The sequence below is a fragment of the Salvelinus sp. IW2-2015 genome, linkage group LG13 (genome assembly GCF_002910315.2).
Source record: "Salvelinus sp. IW2-2015 linkage group LG13, ASM291031v2, whole genome shotgun sequence".
NCBI lineage: Eukaryota > Metazoa > Chordata > Actinopteri > Salmoniformes > Salmonidae > Salvelinus > Salvelinus sp. IW2-2015.
Window position 1 is genome coordinate 23,012,329 of NC_036853.1, and position 25,467 is coordinate 23,037,795.

General features: G+C 42.7%; 1 protein-coding gene across 3 annotated transcripts in view; it reads right to left on the reverse strand.

Moving 5' to 3' along the window:
- Window positions 1-19,591, reverse strand: part of LOC111972321 (circadian locomoter output cycles protein kaput) — a 70,088-nt gene extending 50,497 nt beyond the window's left edge. For 2 of the 3 annotated variants that reach the window (XM_070446193.1, XM_023999318.2), the window contains exon 1: window positions 19,523-19,591. The gene's annotated coding sequence lies outside the window, so the exon portion shown is untranslated. The remainder of the gene's footprint in view (window positions 1-19,522) is intronic. The other variant, XM_023999319.2, reaches the window with a different exon arrangement.
- Between the last annotated feature and the right edge of the window lie 5,876 nt (window positions 19,592-25,467).

Below are 25,467 nucleotides of genomic sequence, written 5' to 3' on the forward strand. Positions count from 1 at the left end.
GAAAACACAGACACACACAACCACCTCCTAAACTCATTTACAACCAAGGCTTGGCACTGTGTCAGTCAGCTGGGATGGGGAGTTCGGTACCACAGATGTAAACACAAGCTTCCATCTGCTCCTGGATCCTCATGAAACTAAACCTCTGTGTGTGTTGTGTCTTGAACCTGGCGAGAGAGAGAAATAGAGAAAGAAAGAGAGAGAGAAGGGTTGGGCTCATTTCAAATTGATTTCAATTTACTTTTCAGTTTACTGAAAAGTCATTAAATTGTAATTTTAGTTTACTTCCTGAATTGACTGCCGTCAATACGAATTGAGCCCAACTCTGACTGACAGACAGACAGGGCTAGTGACTTGAAGGGGTGTAAAAGGTGCTACACCTAGAATTTCTCCCCTACCTGGAAGCTAGGTTAATTGCAACAGCGCTAGGCTGCATTCAAAACAAATCTCCCCCGCATCTCATTTCCGTGTTAGGTGGTGGAAACTTGCTTGAGGCTTTTACTTTCGGTTTTGGTCCACCAGCTTCAAACAGCTGTAAAAACTATATTTTTTGTGATTGAAAATATATTTCAGAGCAATTTTGATGGTACAATGATTCCCTACAGTATTCAGTGCTTGTTTTCTCACATAAACTGAAATTGAGCGAACAGTGTACAATTTTAGCATCCAGGAAATGACAGACCGATTTCTTCATGGCCACTTAACCCGATTCCCACTAGATAACACAGTCACAAAGTCAATAAAGCTTTCCCATTTTGATTACAGATGCCGCACTGGTAGGAGAAATCAACAGGCGAATATCACAGCGGGAAGTAAATATTATGGACATTTTCTCAAATTAAAATTCTAAAACAAATCCTGTCTAGCACCTTTAAAATGGGAGGATATTGTCTCAATTAGGCTACTATCTGACGAAAGAAAACAAATCCCCGTTTCAATACTCTTTGCACAAAGACAGACCCAGGCTGACCTTCTCCATCACCACTGGAGTGGAGATACACCAGATGTTAAGATGGCGCCGAAGAGGATGGCTGACGCTTTACATGCCCGTAACCAATGTGTGTCCATGTATGCTGACGATTCAACCATATACGCATCAGCAACCACAGCTAATGAAGTCACTGAAACCCTTAAAGAGTTGCAGTCTGTTTTAGAATGGGTGGCCAGTAATAAACTGGTCCTGAACATCGTCTAAAACTAAGAGCATTGTATTTGGTACAAATCATTCCTTAAGTCCTAGACCTCAGCTGAATCTTGTAATGAATGGTGTGGCTGTTGAACAAGTTGAGGAGACTAAATTACTTGGCGTTACCTTAGATTGTAAACTGTCATGCTCAAAATATGGTTGCAAAGATGGGGAGAGGTCTAGCAGTAATAAAGAGATTCTCTGCTTTTTTGAAGCTCCAAAAAGGAAGTTCTGCATGCTCTAGTTTGGTCTAATCTTGATTATTGTCAAGTCGTGTGGTCCAGTGCTACAAGGAAAGACCTAGTTAAGCTGCAGCTGGCCCAGAACAGATCGGCACATTTTGCTCTTAATTGTAAACAGAGGGCTAATATTAATACTATGCATGCCAGTCTCTCTTGACTAAGAGTTGAGGAGAGACTGACTGCATCACTTCTTCTTTTTATAAGAAACATTAATGTGTTGAAAATCACAAATTGTTTGCATAGTCAACATACACACACAGCTCTTACACACACACCTATCCCACCAGACATGCCACAAGGGGTATTTTCGTAGTCCCCAAAACCAGAACAAATTCAAGAAAACGTACTGTATTATATAGAGCCCTTATTGCATGGAACTTCCTTCCATCTCATATTGCTCAAATAAACAGCAAACCTGGTTTCAAAAAACAGATAAATCAACACCTCGCGGCACAACGCCTCTCCCTTATTTGACCTAGATAGTTTGTGTGTATGCATTGATATGTAAGCTACGCGTGCCTTTTAAAAAAGTATGTAGTTCTGTCCTTGAGCAGTTCTTGTCTAATGATGTTCTGTATTGTGTCATTCAGTATTATGTTTCATGTTTTGTGTGGACCCAAGGGAGAGTAGCTGCTGCTTTTGCAACAGCTAATGGGGATCCTAATAAAATACCAATTGTGCTATTTTGTTAGATTTTTTGCGTTGTTTGTAACTTATTTTTTTACTTATTTTGTACATAATGTTGCAGCTACTGTCTCTTATGACTGAAAATAACTTCTGGACATCAGAACTGGGATTACTCAACACGAACTGGAAGATGATTTTTCATTTAACGAGTCCGACGAGAAAGATATACTGCTCTCCAGGGAACAGGCCCAGATCCATGCGTGAAGAAAGGACAGAGGAAAAGAGGACGCAGATCGGGTTGCCTTTTGATAATCCGTAGGCGAGCGAGTAAACTCTCACCCGTTTTACTTGATAACAAACAATCATATCTTATGTTTCACCGAGTGGTGGCTGAACGACGACACGGATAATATGAAGCTGGACGGATTTTCAATGCACCGGCAGAACAGAGAAGCTACAGTTGAAGTCGGAAGATTACATACACTTAGGTTGGAGTCATTAAAACTAGTTTTTCAACCACTCCACAAATGTCTTGTAAACAAACTATAGTTTTGGCAAGTCGGTTAGGACATCTACTTTCTGCATGACACAAGTAATTTTTCCAACAATTGTTTACAGGCAGATTATTTAACTTATAATTCACTGTATCACAATTCAAGTGGGTCAGAAGTTTGCATACACTAAGTTGACTGTGCCTTAACTTCTTTGGGGTAGGGGGCAGTATTCTCACGTCCGGATGAAAAGCATGCCCAGAGTAAACGGCCTGCTACAAAGCCATAAAAGCTTGAATATGCATATTATTAGTAGATGGATATAAAACACTCTGAAGTTTCTAAAACTGTTTGAATGATGTCTGTGAGTATAACAGAACTCATATGGCAGGCAAAAACCTGAGAAAAAAATCCAACCAGGAAGTGGGAAATCTGAGGTTGGTCGATTTTCAACTCAGCTCCTATTGAAGATACAGTGGGATATTGGTAATGTTGCACTTCATAAGGCTTCCACTAGATGTCAAAAGTTGTTAGAACCTTGTCTGATGCCTCTACTGTTTAGTGGGGCCGAAGGAGAGAGGAATGAGTCAGGTCTGCCATGAGGTGACCATGCTCTGACCATGCGCGTTCACGTGAGAGCGAGCTCTGTTCCATCGCAATTCTGAAGACACAGGAATACTCCGGTTAGAACATTATTGAAGAATTATGTTAAAAACATCCTAAAGATTGATTCAATACTTCGTTTGTCATGTTTTTACGGACTGTAATATAACTTTTTAAACTTTTGGTCCGTACTTTCTGCTGGACCTGCCCGTTTGGAAAGTGTACTGAACGCTAGAACAACAAGGAGGAATTTGGACATAAATGGACATTATCGAACTATACAAACATTTATTATGGAACTGGGATTCCTGGGAGTGGATTCTGATGAAGATCATCAAAGGTAAGTGAATGTTTATAATGTTACTTCTGACTTCTGTTGACTGCATAATATGGCGGCTATATTTGTGTCTTGATTGGGCTCTGAGCGCCGACTCACATTATTGCATGGTTTGCTTTTTTGTAAAGCTTTTTTGAAATCTGACACAGCGGTTGCATTAAGGAGAAGTGCATCTAAAATTCCATGCACAACAGTTGTATCTTTTAGCAATGTTTATTATGAGTACTCTTCGTATGAAGAGGAGGAGGAACACCGTTACAGAACCACCCACCAATCCAGAACCAAGCAGCGGAAATTCGAGCAGCGGCCAAGAGATCAGGACTCGGACTTGGGAGGAAGTATTAGAGGGAAAAGGACACTGGGCGCACATTGGGGAATATCGCCGCGCTCGTGAGGAGATGGAGGRAGCGAGAGCCCAACAGCGGTGGTATGAGGAGGCAGCAAGGAGACGTGGCTGGAAGCCCGAGAAGAACCCCAAAAATTTCTCGGGGGCGGGGGGGGGCTAAGAGGTAGTGGGCCAAGGGCAGGTAGGAGACCTGCCCCACTTCCCAGGCTTACCGTGGAGAGCGGAGTACGGCAGACACCGTGTTACGCAGTAGAGCGCACGTGTTCTCCTGTACGTGTGCATAGCCCGCTGCGGTTATTCCACCTCCCCGCACTGGTAGGCTATATTGGGCATTGAGCCAGGTGTCATGAGGCCGAGCTCAACCCGTTTTTCCAGTGCGTCTCCTCGGCCGGCTTACATGGCACCAGCCTTATGCATGTGTCCCCGGTTCGCCTACATAGCCCGGTGCGGGTTATTCCACCTCCCGCACTGGTCGGGCGACGGGGAGTATTCAACCAGGTAGTTGGCAGGCTCGGGCTCAAGGGAGCCAGTACGCTGCCACAGTCCGTATTTCCGCGCTACCTCCCCACCCCAGCCTAGTACCAACAGTCTACACCCACGCACCAGGCTTCCAGTGCGTTTCCAGAGGCCTGTTCCTCCTCCACGCACTCTCCCTGTAGTGCGTGTATCCAGTTTGGTGCCTCCAGTTCCGCACCACGCACTAAGCCACCAGTGCGTTTTCAGAGCCTTGTTCCTCCTCCACGCACTTCCCTGTGTGCGTGTCTCCAGCCAGTGCCCCAGTTCCGGCACCACGCACTAAGCCACACCTGTGCGTCTCCTGAGTCCTGTACACACTGTTACTTCTCCCCTACTAGTCCTGATGTGCGTGCACTCAGCCCGTGCCACCAGTGCGGTACCACGCACAGCACAGAGTACGCTTGATGATCCAGTGCCCTGTCCCTGTCCCCGCACTAGCATGAAGGTGCGTGTCCATAGCCCGGTGCCTCCAGTTCCGGCACCACGCACCAGGTCTACAGTGCGCAATATCCGGCCAGACCATCCGTCCCCCAGCGCCATCTGAGCCACCTCTCCCCAGCGCCATCTGAGCCATCCGTCTCCCCAGCGCCATCTGAGCCAATCGTCTCCCAGCGCCATCTGAGCCAATCCGCTCCCCCAGCGCCAACTGAAGCCATCCGTCTGCCCGACGCCCGTCTGAGCCATCCGTCCATTCCCAGACCATAAGTTAACTAAACCGCCCGTCTGTCCCGACCGTCAGAGCCGATAGTCAGTCAAGAGCCGCTAGACCATTCGTCAGACAGGATCTGCCAGAAGCCGCCGACAATCAACCAGCATCCAACCAGACAGATCTGCCCCAAGAGGGCCGCCAACCAGACAGGATCTGCCAGAGCCGCCAACCAGACAGATCGCGCAGACGCGCACCAAACAGAGATCTGCCATAGCCGCCAACCAGACAGGATCTGCCAAGCCGCACCACACAGACAGGGTCTGCCAGAGCCGCCAACCAGACAGCGGTCTCGCCCGAGAAGCCGCCAACCAGACAGGTCTGCCAGAGCGCGCCAACCAGACAGGATCTTGCCAGAGCCGCCCAAACCAGACAGGACCTGACAGAAGCCGTCCAGCCAGGACCAGCCAGAGCCGTCCAGCCAAGAGTGCCAGAGCCAGCCAGCCAGGAGCTGCCAGAGCCAGGCCAGCCAGGAGCTGCCAGACCGTCCACCAGAGACCAGCCACAGCGAGCCCAGCGCTACCAGCCAGGAGCGTCCACCAGAGACCAGCCACCAGAGCCGTCCAGCCAGGACCAGCCAGAGCAGCCAGCCAGGACCCAGCAGAGCCAGCCAGCCAGGATCCGCCAGAGCCAGCCAGCCAGGATCCGCCAGAGTCAGCCACCATGACCGTCCAGACCGTCAGCAGCCATGACCGCCAGAGCCAAGCCAGCCAGCACTCCCCAGAGGCAGCAGCCAGGACCAGCCAAGCCAAGCCAGCCAGGATCCGCCAGAGCCAGCCAGCCAGGAATCCGCCAGAGTCAGCCACGCATGAGCCTCCAGAGCCGTCAGCGAGCCATTGACCAGCCAGAGCCAGCCAGCCAGGATCCGCCAGAGCCAGCCAGCCAGTATCCGCCAGTCATTCTGGTGTTGCCCCTTAATTTAGGTGTATTTGGAGGTGGTCATTGTAGGAGGCTACGGAAGCTGGGATTGACTATGTGGGGTGGGGACCTCGTACCAGAGCCTGAGCCACCACCGTGGTCAATCCACCCAGACCCTCCCCTAGACTTTTTAGTGCGTCCGGAGACGCACCTTGAGGGGGGGTTATGTCACGTTCCTGACCTATTTTCTGTTGTTTTGTATGTGTTAGTCGGTCAGGTGTGAGTGTGGGTGGGCATTTCTATGTTTTGTGGTTTCTATGTTTAGGTCTTGTAATCAGCCTTATATGGTTCTCAATCAGAGACAGGTGTTGACGTTTTCCTCTGATTGAGAACCATATATAGGTTGGCTGTTCACACTGTTTGTTGGGTGATTGTCTCCTGTGTCTGTGTCTAGTTGCCACCATACGGACTGTTTTCGTTTGTTTGTACGTTCGTTAATTTATGTAGTTCATTTCCCTGTTCGTGCTTTCTTCGTGTTCATGTAAAGTCTTACGTCCAGGTCTGTCCATACGGTGTGTTTTTGTTAGTTATCAAGTATAGTTCGTTTTTTCGTCTTCGTCGAGAAAAAATCAATATGTATTCACAACCCGCTGCGCCTTGGTCGAATCACTACTCCTCCTCTTCGTATGAAGAGGAGGAGGAACACCGTTACAATATCCACATAAAACAAGTCCTACATCGACATAACCTGAAAGGCCACTCAGCAAGGAAGAAGCCACTGCTCCAAAACCGCCATAAAAAAGCCAGACTACGGTTTGCAACTGCACATGGGACAAATATCGTACTTTGAGAAATGTCCTCTGGTCTGATGAAACAAAAATAGAACTGTTTGCCATAATGACCATCGTTATGTTGAGGAAAAAGGGGGAGGCTTGCAAGCCGAAGAAAAACCATCCCAACCGTGAAGCATGGGTGGCGAGCATCATGTTGTGGGTGTGCTTTGCTGCAGGAGGGACTGGTGCACTTCACAAAATAGATGGCATCATGAGGTAGGAAAAATGATGTGGTATATTGAAGCAACATCTCAAGACCTCAGTCAAGAATAAAGCTTGGTCGCAAATGGGTCTTCCAAATGGACAATGACCCCAAGCATACTTCCAAAGTTGTGTGCAAAATGGCTTAAGGACAACAAATGCAAGGTATTGGAGTTTCCATCACAAAGCTCTGACCTCAATTCTACAAAAATTTGTGGCCAGAACTGAAAAAGCGTATGCGAGCAAGGAGGCCTACAAACCGGACTCAGTTACACCAGCTCTGTCAGGAGGAATGGGCCACAATTCACCCAACTTATTGTGGGAAGCGTGTAGAAGGCTACCCGAAACGTTTCACCCAAGTTAAACAATTTAAAGGCAATGCTACCAAATACTAATTGAGTGTATGTAAACTTCTGACCCACTGGCAATGTGATGAAAGAAATAAAAGCTGAAATAAATCACTCTACTATTATTGTGACATTTCACATTCTTAAATTAAAGTGGTGATCCTAACTGTCCTAAGACAGGGAATTTTTACTAGGATTAAATGTCAGGAATTGTTCAAAACGGAGTTTAAATGTATTTGGCTAAGGTGTATCTAGACTTCCAACTTCAACTGTATAAATGTTGTACTGAAGTGTCTGCCCAGATTGACAGAAGGGTCTGGACCTTCTCAAAGGACCAGGGAACCGACTTTTTAGTTCTTTGCCACAACAGTATACATTTTTCTGTTGATTGATGAAGAAGCTGACAATTGGTTGCTTAGCGACTGTGTTTGCCAACTTGAGGACAACGTCACTGGCCTGAATTCTAATCGGGCTAGCATCAGTTGTGAAACTGGGCTGCACTGGCCAGGGTTTCCTCCGACCCAGCTCTAATTTGAGAATTCCATTCAAGCCAGCTCGAATTTGGCCTTAATTCAAATGCCAATGAAAACGGAGCTTAGGTGTCAAAATGCACATCTCCTCATATACTTATTTCCTCACTGTACAGTTTCAACGAATACAAGGTTTAGGCTAAGGAATAAACTGTGTACTATTTGGGGAGTGACTGACACACATCCTAACTTGGTCACGGTCAAACCAAAAGTCACTGGACATTTTCTAGAACTCAGACAACAGGCTACTGTGCATGCTGTGTGCAGTGCTCAAGGACAACTTCCCCACAAATACCCCTAAAGACAAACAATAACAATGAGGACACAGACAAGGCATGCAGACACAGCACTATAGATATCACAAGATGCATGGCAAAACAGATGCAGTTCAGGGTGGATGAGAATGACTTACCATGGCCTGCCCTGAACAACTTGTTCAACCATAGAGCCACTGAACAACTTGTTATTCCATTTCCATGGACAAATGTATGTTTCAACATTGGTTACACGCTGCGTCTGTCAGTGCAGATCGGTAGAATTCAGAGGGCAACTTAGCAACAACAGATTGGTACTGCTTCAACAGCTGACAAAGACACATATTGGTATGTTTTCAAGGCTGCCAAAAACACAACCCTACTGAGCATCACAGGAACCAGTGCACCAAACTGCATTAGACAGGCATTCCGTGCATAAATAAATAAAATGTGTAGCCTACATCAAGGCAGTAAATTAATACAATGAACATGGTCAGATAGCTCTAGTTGAATATAGCAGTGACTATTAGATGTATGCCATTTGGATACATTGTATCCTAGTCAAAAGCCATATACGGGTGGTTCTCATGAAACCAGTTTTAAACATGTCTGTAGGAAATAGAGTTACAAAACCTATGATGCATCTGCAAAAATCAACTATCATTCTGCGAACTAAGATGTCTAGTTTTTGGCAAAGTGCAATATGTAACTTTTTGGTGACCTGACCAAATTCAAATAGAAATGTGTGTTATAGATCTGTCATTCTCATTGAAAGCAAGTCTAAGAAGCAGTAGATATGTTCTATGTGCACTATTTATATGTTTCGCTTTGTGTCTTTTACTTTCGGTTGTGTACACCAGCTTCAAAACAGCTGAAAATACAATATTTTTGGTTATGGAAAATATGTTTCACAGCAGTTTAGATGGTACAATGATTCTCTACACTATACTTGCTTGTTTTGTCACATAAAAACAGAAATTAGGCAAACTATTAGAATTTTAGCAACCAGTAATTGGCAGTGCGATTTCTGCATAGTTCATCTTTAAATACATTTTATATTTTTGCTAGAATTTCTTACATTTTCACCCCAAATTCTTATACCGAAATGTGTCCGGATAAAATTATCGGGTCATTCTATAAAATGTTTCTTTATAAAAAAATGTTTTTGAATAAAAGACAAAATAGGTTGCTGTAGTTAGTCTATAAATCATAATTTTTTTAATAATAGTTGACGTTGACATAAACTATCATTCAGTATTTATTACGTAAAAACACTGTCTGTGAACATGTCTCATTACCGTAACACTTTTTCAAGTTCCTGTAAAAACTAAGGTTCTATTCAACCATGCTTGATGCATCATCTAGAGGAGTAGTCTTTAGATGAGCATAAGTTAATGTATTCGCTTAAATTCGCTGGTTCACCAACTACTTCTCAGACAGAGTTCAGTGTGTCAAATCGGAGGGCCTGTTGTCCGGACCTCTGGCAGTCTCTATGGGGGTACCACAGGGTTCAATTCTCGAGCCGACTCTTTTCTCTGTATATATCAACGGTGTTGCTCTTGCTGCTGGTGATTCCCTGATCCACCTCTACGCAGACGACACCATTCTGTATACATCTGGCCCTTCTTTGGACACTGTGTTACCTAACCTCCAAACYAGCTTCAATGCCATACAACACTCCTTCCGTGGCCTCCAACTGCTCTTAAACGCTAGTAAAACCAAATGCATGCTTTTCAACCGTTCGCTGCCCGCACCCGCCCGCTCGACTAGCATCACTACTCTGGACGGTTCTGACTTAGAATATGTGGACAACTACAAATACCTAGGTGTCTGGCTAGACTGTAAACTCTCCTTCCAGACTCGTATTAAACATCTCCAATACAAAATTAAATCTAAAATCGGCTTCATATTTCGCAACAAAGCCTCCTTCACTCACACTGCCAAACATACCCTCGTAAAACTGACTATCCTACCGATCCTCGACGATGTCGTTTACAAAATAGCTTCAAATACTCTACTCAGCAAACTGGATGCAGTCTATCACAGTGCCATCCGTTTTGTCACCAAAGCCCCTTATACCACCCACCACTGCGACCTGTATGCTCTAGTCGGCTGGCCCTCGCGACATATTTGTCGCCAGACCCACTGGCTCCAGGTCATCTATAAGTCTATGCTAGGTAAAGCTCCGCCTTATCTCAGCTCACTCCAGCAGGTATATCTCACTGGTCATCCCCAAATCCAACACCTCCTTTGGCCACCTTTCCTTCCAGTTCTCTGCTGCCAATGACTGGAACGAATTTGCAAAAATCGCTGAAGCTGGAGACTTATATTTTCCTCACTAACTTTAAACATCAGCTATCTGAGCAGCTGCAGCTGTACATAGCCCATCTGTAAATAGCCCACCAAATCTACCTACCTCATCCCCATATTGTTTTTATTTACTTTCTGCTCTTTTGCACAGCAGTATTTCTACTTGCACATCATCATCTGCTCATCTATCACTCCAGTGTTAATTTGCTAAATTGTAATTATTCTGCTACTATGGCCTATTTATTGCCTTACCTCCCCACGCCATTTGCACACACTGTATATGGACTTGTTTTTTTCTATTGTGTTGACTGTACGGTTGTTTATTCCATGTGTAACTCTGTGTTGTTGTTTGTGTCGCACTGCTTTGCTTTATCTTGGCCAGGTCGCAGTTGTAAATGAGAACTTGTTCTCAACTAGCCTACCTGGTTAAATAAAGGTGAAATAGAAAATAAAAAATAAATAAAAATGCCTTCAGAATGAGGTTCGTATTCTCAAACACCCCCTTTACCTCACTTGGCCTTCTCATTACCAAAATGGCAAAAAAGTTAAAATAGGGAAAAAGTCAGAGAACCATTACATTACCAACATTGAGGCATAAATGGGCTTTAGTGATGTGGTCAATTGTTTGTTGATTCATAATGGCTCTCCTATTATTTGCAGATTGAGCTTGGGCCTCATGACCGAAAAACACATTTATCATTACCACATAATTTTTTAGGTCCGTTTCGGTAATGAGAACCTTCATTTCGGTAATGATACTAAGCTAATTCTAATGTATAGTCAATGGGTGTGCTGTGCTGGTACCTTTATTTATTTACTAGGACCACTTCTTAAACCTATTGTATAGATAGTTTTGTAAAACAACAGTTATTTGATTAAGTAGGGTTTGTTATGAAAAATGGGGTGTATAAAACCCAATGTAATTTACTTTAAGCCACAATGGGCTGGATTTCCCCCATTTCAACATGTGTACCTGTTTTCACACTTGTTTGATATTCCAAAACAATTTATAGTCCATATCTCACGTATTTAGATACTTTATAGGCATATTGTGTCATGCTGTTTGCCCATAGGATGCCATTCAATCCATAAATATACCTAAAATACCTTTCAACCACAAATATCCACATCCTAATGAACCAATATTACCTGTAATTACCTTGGATTTAAAAAAAATATTAAGTCACTTTATTAACGTTTAAATCCACTTTTGGATGCAATAACTTTACTTATACTGAAATAACGAGTATTTTTGTAAATTGCATTAAGATCGGTGATTTTAAACTGAACCAAAATTTACAGTTCAAATAAGGAAATCAGTCAATTGAAATATAGTCATTAGGCCCTAATCTATGGATTTCACATGACTGGGAATACAGATACGCATCTGTTGGTCAAAGACACCAATACAAAAAAAAGTAGGGTCGTGGATCAGAAAACCACTCAGTATCTGGTGTGACCATCATTTGCCCCATGCAGGGCGACACCTCTCCTTCACATAGTGTTGATTAAGCGGTTGATTGTGGCCTGTGAAATGTTGTCCCACTCCTCTTCAATGGCTGTGCGAAGTTGCTGGATAAAACATGCTCAATGTCTGGTTACATGTCTGGTGAGTATGCAGGCCATGGGAGAACTGGGACATTTTCAGCTTCCAGGAATTGTGTACAGATTCTTCCGACATGGGGCTGTGCATTATCATGCTGAAACATGAGGGGATGGCGGCAGATGAATGGCACGACAACAGGCCTCAGGATCTCGTCACCGTATCTCTGTGCGTTCAAATTGCCATTGATAAAAATGCAATTGTGTTCGTTGTCAATAGCTTACACCTGTCCATACCATAACCCCACCACCACGGGGCACTCTATTCACAATGTTGACATCAGCAAACCGCTCACCCACACGACACCATACATACTGTCTGCCATCTGCCTGGTACAGTTGAAACCGGGATTCATCCGTGAAGAGCACACTTCTCCAGCATGCCAGTGGCCATCAAAGGTAAGCATTTGCCCACTGAAGTCGGTTACGACGCCAAACTGCAGTCAGGTCAAGACTCTGGTGAGGATGACGAGCACGAAGATGAGCTTCCCGGAGACGGTTTCTGACAGTTTGTGCAGAAATTCCTTGGTTGTGCAAACACAGTTTTATCAGTTGGCCCGGGTGGCTGGTCTCAGACGATCCCACAGGTGAAGAAGTCGGATGTGGAGGTCCTGGGCTGGCGTGGTTACGCGTGGTCTGCGGTTGTGAGGCCGGTTGGATGTAATACCAAATTCTATAAAACGACGGAGGCGGCTTATGGTAGAGAAATTAACATTAAATTCTCTGGCAACAGATCTGATGGACATCCCTGCAGTCAGCATGCCAATTGCATGCGCCCTCATAACTTGACACATCTGTGGCATTGTGTTGTGTCACAGAACTGCACATTTTAGGAATTGCCTTTTATTGTCCCCAGCACAATGTGCACCTGTGTAATGATCATGCTATTTAATCAGCTTCTTGATATGTCACACCTGTCAAGTGGATAGATTACATTGGCAAAGGAGAAGTGCTCACTAACATGGATGTAAAGAAATGTGTGCACAGAATTTGAGAGAAATAAGCTTTTTTAAGCTTATAAACATTTCTGGGATCTTTTTTTTCAGCTCATGAAACCAACACTTTACATGAAACATGGGACCAACACTTTATATATTTGTTCAGTGTATTTCACCTCCAAGTCATCTAATTTGCTAGGTCATTAAAAGCTCAAATTTGTCACAGTCTCTGTGGTCATATAGCTATCAGAGATGGTCCCTAATTTAGAGAATCTCCGATGCTATAAATGCTTTTGGTTTTACTACAGGCTATGGCACTGTTTTATGTACTTGCAGTCCACCCATCTGAAAAGTGCACATTCACTTCCATAACATTTGTTCTAGGCTACCAGCATGTAAGATAAACATGCACAATAACACAGGATACCCTTACAAAACTGCAGTACAATGAAATAATGGCTGTTTAGTTAATGATATCTGGATTTCTTGCTGTGTGTGTTGGCTTCTAATAGTAATATGTTGTCTTGTGTTAGCTAACTGCACTGTTTATTGTGCTGCACATGTTCTTCTGTTCCACTAAATGCTGTTTTGATGCTCTATTATGACTAACTCAATTTGTTTTCAGAATTTAACAAATATTACATAGGCCTGCCTATGTCTTATTTCAATAGCCTACTACAATCCACCAGGATTTACAAAGCTACATTTTTAATCGCATTTATTTCCATCAATAATTAGTCCAAAATTATTGCACCTGAATTTGACAATTATATTTCTCCTTAAAGCTTTTAATAAATTAACATAATGCATGCAGTAATTGGACTTTAATTTCAGTAGCTAAATAAGGAGGTAGGCATATCAGTTCCAGCTAAAGCAATGAAATATTTTTTTTCACTAACCCGTACAGTAGTTGGCGGCAGTACACCAATAGGTGTAGCCTGCCATAAAATCTTAAAGAAAACAAAGCTAAAACTTGGATTTGAATCTTTGTCTCACGCACAGCAAAAGATCTCTGCGCTCAGGCAGCCTGCTTGAGAGCAGCCGTCAACATTCCATATGGCAGTTGGGACAGAGCGCCTGGTAAGCTACACAACAACACAGCTGGAAGACCACAACAGGTTCTCGAAATTTACACAAGAAACTTATAAAAGATTTGACTGCTAAGTGGTAGTCCCCTGTTCTCCTGCATTCTTGTTACACTTTTGCAAGTAAAGCAGCAGTTTGTTGGGGAGAATAACATCAAGGAATGATTTGAGCTAGCTACTGTAGTTAGCTAGCTTGCTACAATTTGATTTATTTTAATGATGGTAAATGTGTGCGTGTCAGTGGAGGCTCCTCAGAGGAGGAAGGGGTGGACCATCCTCAGTGAATTTCATAAAAATAAAAATATATTCACGTCACCAAATAATTGATTAAAACACACTGTTGAAGGTCTACAGTAGCATCAACAGCACTCTGTATGGTAGCGCCATAGTGTAGCCAGAGGACAGCTAGCTTCCGTCCTCCTCTGGGTACATTGACTTTAATACATTCTCACCCCCTTCCATATACTTACACAGTAATTATGACAAGTTCCGGAGGACGTCCTCCAACCTATCAAAACTCTTGCAGCATGAACTGACATGTTGCCACCCAATTAAAGAATCAGAGAATGAATCTAGTACTGAAAGCATAAGCTACAGCTAGCTAGCACTGCAATGCATAAAATGTGGTGAGTACTTGAGTCAGAGAGAAAGACAATCCTTGAACAGGTTTGAACAAATTCATTTCTTCCAAAATGAAGAAGCAAGAGAGAGATTGAGATTTTTTTTCAGAAAAGCAGCTAGCTAGTTTAGCCTACTCAAACAGAGGGGTGATGTGTTAGCTAGCTGGCTATGACTATCCAACACAACACAATTTATTGCCACCGGGGCCCGACAGTGTAAGTGCTAAACTGCTTACTGATTGCACACTAACTTTACTGCATGATTGTAGCGGGTTTACTAATGTGTTAGTTCTATTAGCTATGTTGACTATGAAGTTACTTTAGGTAATATGGTGACAGCGATGTAGGCTGTGTGTAATGGTTACGATAGGGTTTGGCTTGGAAAGGTTTTTTCGCCTGGTCACATACAGCTGATGTGTTGTACATTGAAGTCCACTGTCTGTCACCTCAAATTTCTCTCTCGTCCTGTGTGCACCCACGTTGTAAACTTTCATTAGTAGGCGAGGTTGTAGCAACCTCATGACGGGTATAGGGAAAATTAGAGAATCATGTAGTAGCCTAAACCTGACGATGTTACATTGAACTGGGTGAATGAAATATCAATGAGAGTCATCCAATATGCTGTAATAGAAATAAGGCCATGCTCATGAAAAGTAAAAATCGTCCTCCCTCATCTTTAATGGCACCGACCGCCACTGGTGTGCGTGTGCGTGTGTGTGTGTGTGTGTGTGTGTGTGTGTGTGTGTGTGTGTGTGTGTGTGTGTGTGTTTGTTTAGCGTAAGAACGTAAACTAGTATAATTCTTGAAACTTCTACCGCCAATATGGATGTGAAGATTTTCTTGATTCATTAGAGATCCTTGTATTTTTGGATATTTTATATTTGAGAATAACATACATTTTGCCAATACCTGCTCCCCATCAACACGCATTCTAATGTTACACCGATCAACTGCCTTTGTCAATTCTTTATTGTCTGTTTTTGCAGGAATCTTCTAGCTTGGATGGAAGGATGGAGGAGGGAATAAAGGGAATGAGTACAGAAGTTATCCAGCCTGCTGACTAAGAAACATAAATAGCCTATGCTTGGCTGTCTATGGCTCTTCGTCTGTCTGCCTGACTGCCAGATTGCCGAAGAACCGTTTTGGAACCCTTTTTTCTAAGAGTGTAGTGTAAGTAGATCCAATTGAAATAGCACCGCTTCTAATAATATAACATTGTAAAGCAAATCAAATCCAATTTTAACTCGCCTTTTTTTTCCTCCAGGTGCAAAACCTTTGTGTCCTGATTTAACAGACACCTCCCTTGGTGAGCAATGTTTTCTCTAAACTGTTGCCCAGAGACTGTCGCGAGCGCAGAAGAAATATCAGCCAACAGAGAGAAGCACGAGATTGAACTTTACTCAAATTCCTAGAGTTTTCCCTGTTAATTAACACTATCAACGTTTTCCGTTACTGTGGCAATTGTGATCGAATCAAAGCAATATTAGCAACTTTCAATGCAACATGCTAAAACAAAACAAACTATTTAAGAGATGTTGTTGTAGGCAGATTGCATCGGAGCAGGATTCTATTGGGCATGACTCAGCCTGTACTATACACAGACCAGTGATGCATTACCAATCAGAGCTGCAGTAGACCTATATGCAAATAGACCATATGGATCTGTGGTGTTTACTTTTGTCTGAACTGTGTTGACAGCTGTGGTCTGAGTAGATTATCTTGTTTTGAGATCAAAGCATGAGCTGCATGTAGCCATGTGTCCACATTTTGTTCATAATTTGTAGTCAGCAATGGGGGAGTGATTGCTTCCTACAAGATCTCAAAACGTGTGCATTTCTAGACATCTTTGAAAGGCAGGTCAGGTAAAGAGCTTTTTTTGTCTTAAAGGGGCAGTGTTGTATTTTGAGACAGGCTTGAATAAGCTAAGTAGCCAATAGGCAGAGGGTAGCATAATTTGTCTGATTCTTTGTAATAATGGTATGGGAATAATAATGCATTTTATTTTGTAAATTGCTTTCTTGCATCAAACAACAACATTTTCAGTTACCTCCTTGTCTGAAGGACAAGTGGATAAGCAGGTTAATGTCAAGCCCTGCATGTTTTTTTCAAAAGTCTCATAATTTAGAACACCAAACATTGGCTGCTACTGTAGGCTGAATGATAGAACATCTATTTCCATGTTAAAATGTTATGGGGTGCATTTTCTTTATTGTTTTTGATGATAGACCACTCTGTTAGGCCTACATTATGATCAAATAGCCACTGTAGCCTATCTGGCCATTATTAAAACTGTAACTTAAAATGGGTACAGCCTCAGTGTTCACAGCAAAAGCACCCTGGAAGTTCATTCAAGTTTGCACTCAGCAGACCTGAAATTTGCTCAGTGCTGTAATTTGTTTTAGGTAACATTGTTGGTGAGTCATGTAGTTTCTCCAATTTCTCTCTGTTGCTCACTCAAACACGTGTGCAGTTGCTGAGAAGAGGACGAGATTTGCCAATTACACCCATTTCTAACACTATTTGTTGCATTAATGATATGACAGACATCACTTTTGAACAATATAATATTTTATTGTCTTTACACATACTTACATTTAACTTTCTTTTTTTAAGACTGCCAAGCTATCCTCAATTGGGGAACCTCTGTCCGGGACAATGTCCTCAGGATTAGGCAGCGGTGTGTTTATAAAAAGCGTTTAGAATATTACATGTATTAAGATAAAGCAAAACTTTACCATTTAGAGAGGAGTTAAACATTTTCATTATCCAACTACTGTCTAATTTTTATATCCTCTTTCTTCAAAATGTTTCAGATTCATGAACAATGAATTTATGTCCGACTTCAATATGTAGGGACCGAGGAGCAAACATGCATTTGCTTCCACTTTTAGTAGATTCTGACTGTTAAAATATATTTTACTGTGCGTTACTGTCATGTCGTGTCCTGCTTGCCCACACTGTTGTTGTTTTTTAATGCTCACAGTAAGTGTCATGAAAAGCCAGAAAACTCAGGAGATTGATGTGTTGCGGGCCCTCTGGAAAGTCCCGAAATATGCCCCTGAGCCGTGTTGGTGAAGGAAGCAAAGTATAAGCAAGTTGCACTTTTTTAAAGACATCTCGAAGCTATATCTGCCACAAAATACTTCAACTAGTACCATGCAAATACTTTTAGCCAGCTGAGTCCACAAAGTTTCTTCAAGAATGTCCTTTCCTAGTTTGCTTATAAAATCTCAAATTGATAAAGTTGTAATGCGCTGATTCTCGTCACTGCAGATCTGAGCCATCACATGACTCTTCAAGAAGGCCACTATGCTCCAGATCACCATCTGTGCTCAGAGGTCCTTGATGAGGATCTACCCCATCACACCACTCGTATTAATCATTAATCAAATAAAACAATGGGCCTTTATATACTCACAGTATTTATATGCATGTCATTTCTGTTGATGAATTATGAAACAATTACTGTACACAGATGTGTGAAAAATTGTGATGTAGATTTGTTTTTGCCATTGCTTGATACATTTTAAATGTAAAAATATGTTGCAGATTTACTTCAAATCGGTGACTATGGAAACGTTTAATATCCAACTTTGTCCTCTGCAATACTTTTTACAGTACACTCTTAGGAAAAAAAGGTGCTATCTAGAACCTAAAAGGGTTATTCGGCTTTCCCCATAGGAGAACCCTTTGAGGAATCCTGTTTGGTTCCTGGTAGAACCCTTTTGGTTTCAGGTACTGTAGAACCCTTTTGGGTTCTATGTAGGACCCTTTCCACAGAGGGTTCTACATGTAAACAAAAAGGGTTCTATGTGGAACCAAAAAGGCTTCTCCCTAGAACTAAAAAGGGTTATTCTATGGAGACAGCTGAAGAACCGTTTTGGAAACCCTTTTATCTAAGAATGTAGTAATAAGCTGTAGTCAGGTGGTCATTACCAGGTTATGATGAGGTCTTAACTATGACCAGTAGGCTACATAATATAGCACATAAAATAGTGGTAAGAATTATGACCAGCTGGTCAGATAGAGATCACAAATATATCCAACTGGTGGTATGGCGGTCTGAAAAATATGTTAAAAAAACGTCCTTTTTCAACCAGTTTGCGACCAGAATAAGACGTCATACTGACGTCTTTCAACCAGGGTTTGCCCACTGGGTAGGTTCCTTAAGAGCACGTCTTGGGCTAGCTCATGACATGCAAAGTGTGTATTCCCGTTATACGGATTTCCTCTGCATAATATTGATGTGTAGCCTATCTGCATTTCTCACTGGATCACCCAGCTACGTTTGCAGGTTGCGTCCTCAGATCCTGGGTGAAAATGTTGAGGGTTAATTGGATTTGTTTCAGCCCACATCCATGCGAAAGCTTCCGATTGCAGTGTAAAAATCTAACTCACATTCACAGCTACTGTTCACTGCACAACCGTAGCGTTCAACCCACTGACACTATAGGTTCAGCCCCAAAAGGAACATCATTAGAAATTACAATGAAAGAGACGCAACTGTGCTGTCATTGCAAACGCGCACCCAAAACCAACTGCGTGTTTCATCCCTCCAAAACAGGGGTCAATGCGAGCTACCAGGCTAAATATAGCAACGTAGTTATAACACATTATGCACATCCACAATACTAATAAAAATGGTAAACATACGAAAACCAGGAGCATATTTAAACATCAAAAACCTATGCGGCGATCTACTGCACACTCCCCGGTATTTCTAGCCTAGATTACGAATGTGGGTCACCAGGCCTTTTGAAACAAGCTTGCATAGCTAAGAAAAAAATGCCTCGGTTTACTCCTCTTCATTATAACTGTGTCTACACATAAACCTATGACAGGCGCGTTTCCAAATTAAGTGGATTTTGTCGGTTAAAAGGTCATTCTTACCTTGTCTGTTCACCGTTCATCTGGATTTCCCTGCTTCTTGTTTTTGCTTTAGCTGGCCGCGTTGAGTTGAACTCATAAAGAATGATAGAGGCCTCTAGTGGCCAAAAGGCGGTATTAGCATGGGCAGAGCCATTGAGGACTTCCACCATTTTAATGTAGTCAACTGGGTGGCTGAACCCTCCTGGTGGGTTTCGACTTTTTACCACAGCCACAAAGTCAAAATGGCTATGTGGTAAAAATTTATAAAACAAACATTTGCTTTTTGGTCTTCATTTAGGGTTAGGATTGGGCATAAGGATAGCAGTGTGGTTAAGGTTAAGTTTAACATCTTATTAAAATAAGAAACATTTTAGAAATAGGCAGGGTTTATGACTTTGTGACTGTGGTAACTAGTGACGACCCTCCTGGGGACCCTATTGAAGTCATGTCCAACTGGGTCATCAGGAGGGATCAGTCAATCCTAAATAAGAAAAAGTACTACTTCAAAATGGAGATTGCCTCAATGGCGCCTCCCATTCTGTCACAGACGCTATAATAACACACGTACAACAATAAGTCCTCTATACTTCTCTATGGTTGAACTGGATTTGAAAAAAACAGCAGGGTTTACCTCGATCTCCTTGACGCGCATGCGCAGTTTTTACTGAGCAATACATTTGACACGAACTAACTCGTATATAACCACGTGCCCATTCACAGTTTTCCTGCGAGTAAAGTCATAGGCTACTGCATACATATATATGTTTTTAAATCACGACAGCTGTGATGGAAACGGGAAGTTTCGGTACAATTTTATAAATGCCGACAGATTGGCCTACTTTCTTCGTTCAATATTGTGCGATATTTTTGTATCTGTAAAATTAATGACGCTTGAAATGGCGGTGGAAACGCCTTTATGCGCAGGTATTGATATAATAACCATCATATCGAAGTAAACTTGGAATCACGAAATGATAGTGGTCCTCCCACTATGACTCACTGGAATCACGATATTATATGTGGTCCTCCCTCCCACTACGATTGACTGGCGAGAATATGCGCATATTTTCTTTAACCTGATTTGAGAATATTAGCATGAAAATCAGTCGCCAATTGGATGGCAACCGAGCTACTATCTCTAAAATATTGTAAGACGTTTGAAGTATGTTGCGATAAACATTCAAATTGTATTCCACTTTGATAATAACACAATGCCTACAGCTCAACAACCATACATATATTTGTTAAAACATTTTTTTTGGGGGGTAGCCTACCCTACATTTTGGAAAAGAGTGTTCTGTATATAGATCCATCTACATAATTATGAATTTATGAAAGTAAATATGGTTAAATTGCATTTTTTAATATATTCAAATATTTGTAATGTTTCATAGTTTATATTAGTGGTTCATTATCTGACTGAACTAAAAGGGTGACACCTCTATATAATTTATTGCTACTGAGACCTGTTTTTCACAATAGTCTACAAACATTTGCGCCTTCAGTTATGTGAAAATGAGCAAACACAATCCTTTCGCTTTTGCTATTAGAGGCCGTGAAGCGAACTTTATTTAATGTATTGCATTCCAATAAACATGCAAGGTACTATTTTTGTTTCATAAGGATATTTTTTTCTGTATTAGAATGGTCAGGTTTTTGGCTACTGGGGTGCTCTCTGAATTCTTGTTATACAATTGTTCAAAATCCTTGGCCTTCGTGTGCCGTTCACTTCCTTGGCAGGGTGCCAATTGGGTCAAACTCACGAACCAATCAACCTTCATTGTGCACGCGGGAAAATAAATTCTTGACAGCTGATTTGTTGAATCACTGGATTGTGTTCTTGAATGATAGGATTTCTGTCATACAACCAAACAGCCATTTCAATTTCAGCCCTGAGCTCCCCACCATGGTTTCTATGGTTAAAAGCAAACGCAATAGAATTTTAGGACTAAGTGGGAGTTTATCATAACTATTTTAACTATCCCGTTTCTTAGCTTTGTTAACTTGTTTGGGATAGGGGGCAGCAAAGGAGGAGTGGAAACAAGGAGAAATATATGATCGGAATGGAACCAGGACTAATATTGTTCTGCTCAGCTGAAAACCCACCCAATTCACAGAGATAATAAGGCCAACAGTAAATTGTAAATTGACGAGCTAACGTTGGCTGTATAACACTCTAGAATATTGTAATATATTGTTAATTGCTAGCTATAAAATGCACGGTTCATTCGTTTTCTTTCCGTATTTAAATGTCCGGTAGCCAACTATGGTAGTGGCAGCAAGAAAACGTTCATGGTTATAAATGTATCCAGTCATGCAGCTAACGTTACACTTGTTTACTTCTCTCATCATATCGAGCCTACAGCTTTTGAAACTTCGTGGTCATCAACACCATGTGTCCAACCTTCCACAAAAAACACTGGACCACATCAATATTTTTATTTATTTTATTTAACATTTATTTAACACATATGCCCCTGTGTTATGGTATGTGGGAGCCATGGATCATCATGATCATATGACAGAAGAACAAGCAGAGGTAATTGTGTGATTTGTAATTTCATATGTTTATTATTCTTCTACAATAGGCCTATCTCCTACAACACATTATCATTCCCATAATAGATTCACTGTATTTTCTCAAAAGATCATCACTGAAGATACAGAGGAGATGTGCCTGTCTCAGATCCTTGTTATGCATCATGATACCCCAATGTACGAGCCAGTGCCACCCTGGGCAAGGAGGCTTGCTGCTGTGAAGGAGATGGTGGCTGTACAGAAGATGCTCCTGTGGGAGGGCGCAGAAGGAGAAGCTAGCCCTGGAGAATGAGAAGTTTGCCATGAAGAAGCAAAAAAGACTTGAAGATTAATATCCTGAAATAAATCTGGTTTGATATCATACAGACTTCTTTTTGTCATGTGAATCTCCTCCTTTTGAATGTAGGCCAGCATTGCATCTACCAGCGGCATTGTGGTCAGGAGCAACATCCTGGTCAGGTACAGCTGGTGGAATGTCAGTTATATTGGGATGTGGCATCAGGAAGCACCAGTGACTCGGTCAATAAAGAAATGGTCAGATGACACAGATGCTAAGCTACAGGACTGTTTTGCTAGCACAGACTGGAATATGTTCTGGGAATTTCCGATGGTTTTGAGGAGTACACCACATCAGTCACTGGCTTCACCAATAAGTGCCTCGATGATGTCGTCCCCACAGTGACCGTACGTACATAGCCCAACCAGAAGCCATGGATTACAGGGAACCTCCGCACTGAGCTAAAGGTTAGAGCTGCCGCTTTCAATGAGCGGAATTCTAACCCGGACACTTATAAGAAATCCCGGTATGTCCTAAGACGAACCATCAAACAGGCAAAGCGTCAATACAGGATTAAGATTGAATCGCACTGCACCGGCTCTGACGCTCCTCGGGTGTGGCAGGGCTTGCAAACTATTACAGACTACAAAGGGAAGCACAGCCGTGAGCTGCCCAGTGACACAAGCTTACCAGACAAGCTAAATTACTTCAATGCTCACTTTGAGGCAAGTAACACTGAAGCATGCATGAGAGCATCAGCTGTTCCGAACGACTGTGGGATCACGCTCTCTGTAGCCAATGTGAGTAAGACCTTTAAACAGGTCAACATTCACAAGGCCGCGGGCCAGACGGATTATCGGGACATGTACTCTGAGCATGCTCTGACCAACTGGCAAGTGTCTTCACTGTCATTTTCAACCTGTCCCTAACTGAGTCTGTAATACCAACATGTTTCAAGCAGACCACCATAGTCCCTGTGCCCAACACTAAGGTAACCTGCCTAAATGACTACCGACCCATAGCATTCACGTCTGTAGCCATGAAGTGCTTTGAAAGGCTGGTCATGGCTCACATCAACACTATTATCCCAGAAACCCTAGACCCACTCAAATTTGCATACCTCCCCAACAGATCCACAGATGATGCAATCTCTATTGCACTTCACACTGCCCTTTCCCACCTATTCATTGACTACAGCTCAGTATTCAACACCATAGTGCCCTCAAAGCCCATCACTAAGCTAAGAACGCTGTGACTAAACCCCTCCCTCTGCAACTGGATCCTGGACTTCCTGACGGGCCACCCACAGGTGGTAAGGGTAGGTAACGACACATCTGCCACGCTGATCCTTAACACAGGGGCCCTTCAGGGGTGCGTGCTCAATCCCCTCCTGTACTCCCTGTTCACCCATGACTGCATGGCCAGTCATGACTCCAACACCATTAAGTTTGCTGACGACACAACAGTGGTAGGCCTGATCACCGACAACGATGAGAATGTCTATAGGGACGTTGTCAGAGACCTGACCGTGTGGTGCCAGGATAACAATCTCTCCCTCATCGTGATCAAGACAAAGGAGATGATTGTGGACTACAGGAAAAGGAAGACCGAGCACACCCCCATTCTCATCGACAGGGCTGTAGTGTGGTAGGTTGAGAATTCCAAGTTCCTTGATGTCCACATCACCAACAAACTATCATGGTCCAAACACACCAAGACAGTTGTGAAGAGAGCAGGACAAAGCCTATTCCCCCTCAGGAGACTGAAAAGATTTGGCATGGGTCCTCAGATCCTCAAAAACTTCTACAGCTGCACCATCGAGAGCATCCTGACTGGTTGCATCACTGCCTGGTATGGCAACTGCTAGTCCTCCAACCGCAAGGCGCTACAGTGGGTAGTGCGTACAGCCCAGTTAATCACTGCGGCCAAGCTTCCTGCCATTCAGGACCTCTATACCAGGCGGTGTCAGAGGAAGGCCCTAAAAATTGTCAAAGACTCCAGCCACCCTAGTCATAGACTGTTCTCTCTGCTACCGCACGGCAAGCGGTACCGGAGCACCAAGTCTAGGTCCAAAAGGCTTCTAAACAGTTTCTACCCCCAAGCCATAAGACTCCTGAACAGCTAATCAAATGGCTACCCAGACTCTTTTACTTATATATTTTTTACTTAACACTTATTTTTCTTGAAATTGCATTGTTGGTTAAGGGCTTGTAAGTAAGCATTTCACTGTTGTATTTGGCACGTGACAAAATTTGATTTGATTTGTTTTGAATGCAGATGTTGTGCAAGATACATGCCAATGTTATGATCTTGCATGTTTTTTCTGGGCTGTATAAAATAACTCCCCAGTGCGGTCAATGCCTGTCTTTTTCTAGTTCCTGTTTTCCCCGTTTTTTACCATTCTGCCTGCCCTGAGCCTGCCTGCCGTTCTGTACCATTGTCACACCACCCTGGATTGTTGACCTCTGCCACTGTCTGTATCTCTGTCTACTCCTGAAACGTGATAGAATCTGGATTTTAGGACTCTGATAGATCTCTCTACTAGACTCATTGTTTTCATCTGAGCATGGTTGTAGTTCTCGTTCTGTCATTGTTAGTGTGTAGGGCTGGTGTTATGAACCATGTTTTTTGTCCATAGTCACTATCACCAAAAAAAAAAAAAATACTAAGTAGTAAATTGATATCATAAGAATAAACTTTTTTAAGTGTGCTTTGGACCACAAAACAATTACACAGTTAAATGGTATCAGGTGAAGGAAAGAAAGGATTAGTGATTTCTTTACATAATAGCCATCAATAAGGAATGTGCCATTCCTCAATCTTGGCTCCCAGGGCTGAATTTGATAAAATGAAGGAGTCGTGTGCTCCCGGGCCATTTGGCAACAACATTTGTGAAGGCTAGTGTGGCATCGCAGACTACTTGGACATTGATAGAGTGGAAGTTATTTTGATTAACATACATTTCCTCCTCTTCACGTGGACCCTATCAGGTTGAAAATTATACTCATAAGGCCTACTGAAATAATACATTTTGGTGGGGTGCAAACTTTACTTATGTATCATTGTCACTGACCTTTATTGCCACATGGGTCCAATCCACTGCACCAAGGACATTGGGGAAGTTAGCCACCTCAAAAAGGTTTTGTTTGGT